The sequence below is a fragment of the Mirounga leonina genome, unplaced genomic scaffold (genome assembly GCF_011800145.1).
Source record: "Mirounga leonina isolate KUSES-001 unplaced genomic scaffold, KU_Mleo_1.0 Mir_375, whole genome shotgun sequence".
Lineage (NCBI taxonomy): Eukaryota > Metazoa > Chordata > Mammalia > Carnivora > Phocidae > Mirounga > Mirounga leonina.
The window spans coordinates 851843-859672 of record NW_023270717.1 but is presented as its reverse complement, the minus strand read 5'-3'; the positions used below and the strand labels follow the sequence as shown (position 1 = coordinate 859672).

Sequence of the window (7830 nt, the reverse complement as noted above, 5' to 3'; positions counted from 1 at the left end):
CTTCACCCTCTGTCCTTGAGCACTTTGACCTCGCCTTCACCCTCTGTTTGCACAGCTTTCAGGGGCGGCCAGGAGGGAGCGATTGGGGTGTCCATCCAGGTCTTTCCTGGGCGCGTGCACAGTTCTGCACATGCATGTCCTTCTGCATCTCCAGGAGTTTGTCAGAGCTTTTCAAAGCTCCCCATAGACCTCTTGTTCCCCAGATCTTCCTTTTAAACCTCTGGCCAGGCTCTTTGCTGGCCTTGCCTGGTACTGCAGCTTCAGGCAGTTGTGATGTTGAAAACAAACAGCTGCAATTTTTTTTTTTTTTAAGATTTTATTTATTTGACAGAGACACAGCAAGAGAGGGAATACAAGCAGGGGGAGCGGCAGAGAGAGAGGGGGAAGCAGGCTTCCCGTGGAGCGGGGAGTCCGATGCGGGGCTCGATCCCAGGACCCTGGGACCATGACCTGAGCCGAAGGCAGACGCTTAACGACTGAGCCACCCAGGCGCCCCAGCTGCAATTTTTTAACAAACTCCTTGGGGAGAGGGTTTTTCCTCACAGAGCAAGCTCTGAGTCAGGTCACATCACAGCCCTGCCCTATGAATGGGGCTTTTCCAGGGACCTGTGACAAAGGTCAAATAGTGGCAGGGCTGTCGCGTGGGACTTTTCTGTGGGGCTGCTGCTTTCGCAGCTCCCATGGGGAAGAAGGATGGCAGGTCAAATGTCACAAGTTGCTCTTCTTAACAGCGGCCCAGTCGTTTTCTGAGTAAGTGCTCCTCAGATTGTTGTGAGCCTTTCATTAATCCCAGAGCTCTGACCAGTCTGACATGGACAACTGGGCAGCGCTCTCCTGGCTCTTACGGAGCTGCGGATTCCAGAGGCCCTCGTCCTGACGTTCTGGAGCAGTGGCTGGCTTTCTGAGGCCCCTTCTCAACCCTGTCCTCTCTTTGCTTCTTTGATCCCCAAGCTGCTCAATTTAGTCTGTTCCCACAGTTTCTTTCATGCAGATCTTTGCCCTGGAAGGAAGTTTTTGGCTGGTTGTTCTGCCCCAGCCTCTTTGGACCTTCCCTTGGACCCCTGACACACATCTGCTTCACCGCAGTGCGGGAAACACCCCCGGCTTGAGCAGCGTGGTCCTCGGGACTCCAGTGAACACCTCTTGGCTGCTTCGGGGTTTCAGTGTATCACGTGCCCAGGGCTGCTTTTTCCCATACGCATCTAATACCACATGGGCCTTGTATATATTTTTGGTTTGTTCTCTGTGCTTACATTTTGGAGTTAAGGAAGTCCTGTCGGTTTTGCCTTGGTGTTGATGTCCTCCTCGAGATGTGGTTTTGCTATTCTAGTTCTGTGCTTTGTTATCATCAGAAACAAGTGAACCTAATTGTATTTCAAATGAATAAAATAGCTGCATTTAAGAGAGAAGACTGACCCAAGAAACTTGGACACAGTGCTAAACCTGCAAGCCCAAAGACATGCTTTTATAAACTACTCTCTCTACTTTGAAAGCTTGTTTTTCCTTGGTGATATGCGTTAGTATTCTGAAACTACTTTCTGGATATTGTAGGATTGAGCAAATGAGTATACCTTTTAAGGATAGTGGGAGCCAGATTTCTCACTGTTGGAGAGAGAAGTTACAAATACGGAAAAAGGGAGGCTAGAATGATCCTGGGATGTTGGGTTGAGATTGGAGGTATCAGTGTGAACCGTGGTTTGTATTCACCATGCATATGCATGTAGGTTTGCATGTGTGTTGATGGTTTTAGTTAATTCCGCTGAATGGGCCCGGAAGCACCGGCGCCTAGGTGCGATGGGTGTCCCAGGCACCTCGCTCCGCACCCCGACCATTACTGTTCTGTTGTGCTTACTATCCTCTCTGCGTTACTGAACTTCTCCGGGGGGGTTGTGTGATTTCTGCCTAAAGGACCCCCCCTGTGCATTCTCCTCAGTACAGGCCACCTGGTGACACATTCTGTGTTTGATTTGTCTGACAGTGTTTTTATTTTATATCAATTTCTGCAGGAATATTTTCACTGAGTACTGAATTCTGGTTTGGCCTTTTTTTCCCCAGAACTTTGAAGGTATCATTCCTTTGTCTCCTGGTTCCCATCGCTTCTCTTGAAAAGTCAGCAGTCTAAGTTTTTTTTCTTAAAATAATTTTTTTTTTAAAGATTTTATTTTTTTTTAAAGATTTTATTTATTTATTTATTTATTTTTAAGATTTTTATTTATTTATTCATGAGAGATAGAGAGAGAGAGAGGCAGAGGCAGAGGGAGAAGCAGGCTCCCTGCAGAGCGGGGAGCCCGATGCGGGACTCGATCCCAGGACCCTGGGATCATGACCTGAGCTGAAGGCAGACGCTTAACCGACTGAGCCACCCAGGCGTCCCTAAAAGATTTTATTTATTTATTTGACAGAGAGGCATAGCAAGAGAGGGAACACAAGCAGGGGGATTGGGAGAGGGAGAAGCAGGCTTCCCGCCGAGCAGGGAGCCCGATGTGGGGCTCGATCCCAAGACCCTGAGATCATGACCTGAGCCAAAGGCAGACGCTTAACAACTGAGCCACCCAGGTGCCCCTTTTCTTAAAATAATTCTTATGGAAGTATTGTAATAGAGATTAGGAAATGCACTCCCTTCAGCAGGTACCAAGTCATGGCCGTGTGTTTATCAGTATCCCCACTCAGTTATTTTCAAGCAAATATCAGAAATCACATTTCACGTGGACATATTTCAGTAAGTATCTTGGATGGATGAGAGTCTTTTAAAACTTGTATCCACAATGCCTTTATCACAGCTTTAAAACTAACAATAATCTTTCATATCAAATATTCTGTATCCAGATTTCTCACATTGTCTAAAAAATGTTCATATATAGTTTGCTAATTAAGGTCAGGATTCAAGTATAAATTGTTTGTTAAGGAAACTGGGTTGTTTGTCCTGAAGAATTTCCCATAATCTGGATTTTGCTGATTTCATCACTCTGGTGTTGTTTAAACACGTTCCTCTGTCCCTTGTAATTTTTATGTTTTATCCCTTGTTTTCAGCACTTCTTAAACAAAAATCTTGGGTTTGGTAGGGGTGCTCGAGCCTGTGGTCTGCAAACGTTCATTCGTGGTGGGAATCGCTGTGCTGTCAGGCTGCCTCTTTCCCACGCTCTTGTTTCCCCCCTTCCCCGTTCATGCCTGTGTGTCTGCGATGGGTTTCTTAGCCTCTCTGTGGAGAAAAGGCAGAGTAAACCGGCCTCAAAAGATTGTCATGTGGTTTATTATTTATTTAAAAGATTTATTTATTTATTTGAGAGAAAGAGAGAGTGAGCGAGCATGGGTGGAGGGAGAGGGAGAAACTTTAGCAGATTCCACGCTGAGCATGGAGCCTGACTTGGGGCTTGAGATCATGACCTGAAACCAAGACTCGCATGCTTGATCAACTGAGCCACCCAGGGGCCCCTGTCACTTGCTTTAAGTGAGATAATGCAGGTCTGACTCTTAAAAGATGGCCCATGGTAAACACTCAGTAAGTATTAGCTCTTACCATCTCCATCATCCCTCAGTGTTGCCCCGAGAGTCTTGAGAGAGGGCCAGGGTCAGCCTACAACGAGATGTTAGCCTGGAAGGAAGAGGGTGGGTTCTTCCAGCCCTGGAGGGGGAAGGGCCCACCTGGCCACCTGCAGAGGACAGAGGACAGTGTGGTCCAGGAGTGGGAACGTGAGCACTGGGGAGTGAGGCGGTGGCCAGCGCGGGAGGACGGCTGCACTGCACGACCAGCGTCTTTCAGTAGAGGCCCTAAGACCTTTCTTACACGGATGACTGTGCCTTTGGTGAAGGACGGCAGTGTCCCCTGACTTTGCCATCTGCCTGTTGCCTGGGCTGCAGCACAGCGTTGGCGGGAGCGCAGCTGGGGCGCCGTTCTGCAGGGCACGCGCTCTCTCTACCCCGGTGCACTGTGCTGTGGCCGTAGTTCTTCCCAGGCGTCCTCGGAAGGCTGGGGACCTGTCTTCTCTGCTTTGTCGAGCACTTTTGTCATGAGTGGGGATAGAGGTGTTGTTACGTGTCTTTATGTAGTGTGACCATGGCTTTCCTCCGTTATTCTGTTAATATTTTACTCTCATGATCACCCCACTTACTCGGGGTATGATATCTGTAGTTTGTTTTTTAAAAAAATGTTTATTTATTTTAGAGAGAGGGAGAACATGAGGGTGGGGAGGAAGGGGCAGAAGGTGAGGGAGAGAGGATCTCAAGCAGACTCCCTGCTAAGTGTGGAGCACGCCTCCACGATATTGCCACCTGAGCCCAAATCAAGACTCAGATGCTCAACTTACTGAGCCACCGAGGTGCCCCTTGATTTGCTAAAGTTTTAAGAAGTTGCTAAGTTTGTTGAAGTTTTTCTGTGATCATAGGGACACGAGTCTTCTTGTAGTGTCTTTCTGATTTTGGTATCAGGGTAATACTGCCTCATGAAGAGCTGGAAAGTATTTCTTTTATGGAAGAGTTTGTGTTTCACTGGTTCTTTTTCTTTAATGTTTGGTAGAATTCACCAGTGCAGCCAGGTGGACCTAGAAGTTTCTTTTTGGGGAAGGTTTTTAACTACAGGTTCAATTTTTTAAATAGATATTTGGCTTACCTCTTTATTGAGTTTCTATAATGTGTGTCTTTCTAGGAATTTGTCTGTTTCATCTGAGTTGCTGAATTTATTGTCATAAAGTTATTTATGTACTTCCTTATTGTCCTTATTTCCTGTGAGATCTAGGGTGGTACCCCCTCTTTCGGTCCTGGTGTTGGTGATTTCTGTCTTTGATCTTATTGATCTTTCTAAAGAACCAGTGTTTGATTTCACTGACTTCACATCTTTTCTCTGTTGTTGTCCTTTCTCTGTTTACTTTGGGATTAAATTTGCTTTACTGTTCCTTGTGATTTTTTCCTTTGACCCTTGGCTTAATATAGAAGGGTTATTTATTTGAAAACAATTTGGATTTTTCCAGATATTCTGTTGTTGATTTCTTGTTCAACTCCCTTGTCAGAGACCTTTCTTTGATTGATTTTGTTTCTTTCACATTCATTGAAGTTTGCTTTATTGTCCTGAGAACAATGGATCTTGATGAATGTTTTGTGTCCATCTGTAAATGATATGTATTCTATTTTTGTTGGCTGAACAGTTCAGTAAGTGTCAGTTAGGTTGTGTGATAATAGTGTTTTTAAAGCTTCTGTTAGCTCTACTGATGTTCTGTCTGCTTGTTCAGTTAGATGTGTTGAAATCTCTATGATTGTGACCCCATCTTGTCTCCCTTTAGCTCTTTTGGTATGTGCATGTCCGGTGACTTGGCCCATTGTCACTTTACGCAGTGTCCCTGTTGTCCCTGGCACGTCATCCCAGGCTCCCTCTAATGTGAATGCGGCCACTGCAGCTTTCTTTTGATTAGTATCAGCATGGTGTACCTTTTCCGTCCTTTGGCTTCTAACCTGTTTGTGTCTTTATGTTTAAAGTTTATTTCTTGTGGGCGATAGTCTCGCCTTTTTTTTTTTTTTTAAAGATTTTATTTATTTGACAGAGACACAGCGAGAGAGGGAACACAAGCAGGGGGAGTGGGAGAGGGAGAAGCAGGCTTCCCACTGAGCAGGGAGCCCGATGCGGGGCTCGATCCCACGACCCTGGGATCATGACCCGAGCCGAAGGCAGACGCTTAACCGACTGAGCCACCCAGGCGCCCCTAGTCTCGCCTTTTTATCCAATCTGACAATCCCTGCCTTTTAAAAAAGCAGGTTTAATTGTGTGTCTAGGGAAACTCTCCCATTTCTCCTTTACTCTTACTCTCTAGTCACAGAATACGTCACTTCTGGTCACCAAATGTATGGGTGCTTTCCCCCCCATGACCAGTTCTCCAACCCACGTGGGGTGTCCTCCAACTGAACTCACTTCTCACACCATCTGTCCAGAGTTAGTGTCACATCCCACCAGGAAAGGCTCAGTCCCACGAGACTGCCCCCCACTCAGGAGTAACCCCCAGATGGGGCAGGTCCCCGGGTTACCCACAGCCTCTGTCCAACATAGCTCCAAATGGGGTTCCCAGGAGCCCCTTCTGGAATCTTCTGATCTGCTAGAGCAGCTCACAGAACTCAGGGGAGTGCTGACCCCCAGGCCTCCGTTTATTGCTTAGCAAAGGGTGTGATGAAGGATACGGATGAAGCTGGATCCACAGCCTCTATCCTGTCTCTGTCCACAGCCGGGTGGAGACATGCAGGGTGGGTCCTGGGAGGGTCCCAAGCACAGGAGCTTCTGTCCTGGTGGAGTTGGGGTGCGTCACCCTCCCGGCATGTGGACGTGCTCACCAACCTGCAGCTTCCCTGAACCCCACACAAGTTTGGGATTTTTATGGAAGTTTTATCACATAGGTGTGATCAGGTGTTCGCTGCATCCCCAGCCCCGTTCCCCCTCTCTGGAGAATGGGGAGCAGGGGTGAAAATGCCTGCTTGGGATCATAGCTCGGTCTCTCTGGTGACCAGTCCCCGCCCAGGAGCCCACCCAGAGTCGCCTCATCAGAACAGAAGACACTCCAGGCTCCCAGGAGGTTAACACATTTATATCCAGGTAAACAGCTGCTGTCAACGCTGTGTACAAACCTTGGTGTGGACATAAACCATGTATGTATGTCTGCATACAGCTAATTTTCAAGAGGTACAAAGGCATTTATCCTTTGTTGAAAAGGATAGTCTTTTCAGCAAATGGTGTTAGAACAGTTAGATATTCATATGCAAAACAATGAATTTAAGTATTTCAAAGATCTAAATATGTAACATAAAGTGGTAAAACTTCTAGAAGAGAAAACACAGGAGAAAATCTCTGTGACTTGGGTTAGGCAAAGATTTCTTAGCATAACCCCAAAAGTATAATCCATAAAAAACCAAATTGGTAAATTGGACTTCATTAAAATTAAAAGCTTATGCTTTTCAAAATACACTGCTAAGAGAAAGACAAGCTTAAGACTGGGGGAAAATACTTGCAAATCAAGTATGTGATAGAGGCCTTGTTTCCAGATATGTGGAGAGCTCTCAGAACTCAGTATTAAGAACTGCCCAGGGGCGCCTGGGTGGCTCAGTCATCAAGTGTCTGCCTTCGGCTCAGGTCATGATCCCAGGGTCCTGGGATCGAGCCCCACATTGGGCTCCCTGCTCCGCGGGAAGCCTGCTTTTCCCTTTCCCACTCCCCCGCTTGTGTTCCTGCTCTCACTGCCTCTCTCTCTCTATCAAATAAATAAATAAAATCTTAGGGGGAAAAAAAAAAAAAAGAACTGCCCGAACAAGCAGGAGCACAGGAAAATATTTCACAAAGAGCTGCGAACGGCAGATAGGCACCTAAGATGCTCAGCATCGTCAGGCTGTTAGGAACACACCTTCAGTGTTTGCATATCTTAATACTTTTTCCCTTTCTTACTGTGACTTTTTAATACTAGCCATCCTAGTGGGGATGAAGTGATCTCTCTTTGTACTTCTGGTTCACACTTCTATAATGATTAATGACGTCAAGCCTTTTCCATGTGCTTTTTGACCATTTGTGTATCTGTTCCAGGCCTTTGTCCATCTGTGAGTTGGGTAGTTGTTCAGTTGTAGAACTGTTTATCCTGGATATTAACCCCTTATCAGATATATGATTTGCAAATATTTTTTCTCATTCTGCATCTTGTCTTTCACCCAATAGTGTCATTTGATGCGTAAGTTTTAAATTTTTCAGTTTTTTTCCTTGCTGTTTCCTTTTTTTTTTTTTTTTAAAGATTTTATTTATTTTTTTTGACAGAGACATAGCAAGAGCAGGAACACAAGCAGGGGGAGTGGGAGAGGGAGAAGCAGGCTTCC

General features: G+C 46.1%; 1 protein-coding gene across 2 annotated transcripts in view; it reads left to right on the top strand.

The window, feature by feature from the left end:
- Nucleotides 1-7830, top strand: part of ZBED4 (zinc finger BED-type containing 4) — a 34042-nt gene that overhangs the window by 14851 nt on the left and 11361 nt on the right. Inside the window, exon 2 of one of the 2 annotated variants that reach the window (XM_034986069.1) lies at nt 6373-6568. The exons of the other annotated variant lie outside the window; for it this stretch is intronic. The gene's annotated coding sequence lies outside the window, so the exon portion shown is untranslated. The remainder of the gene's footprint in view (nt 1-6372; nt 6569-7830) is intronic. 2 annotated transcript variants of the gene reach the window in all.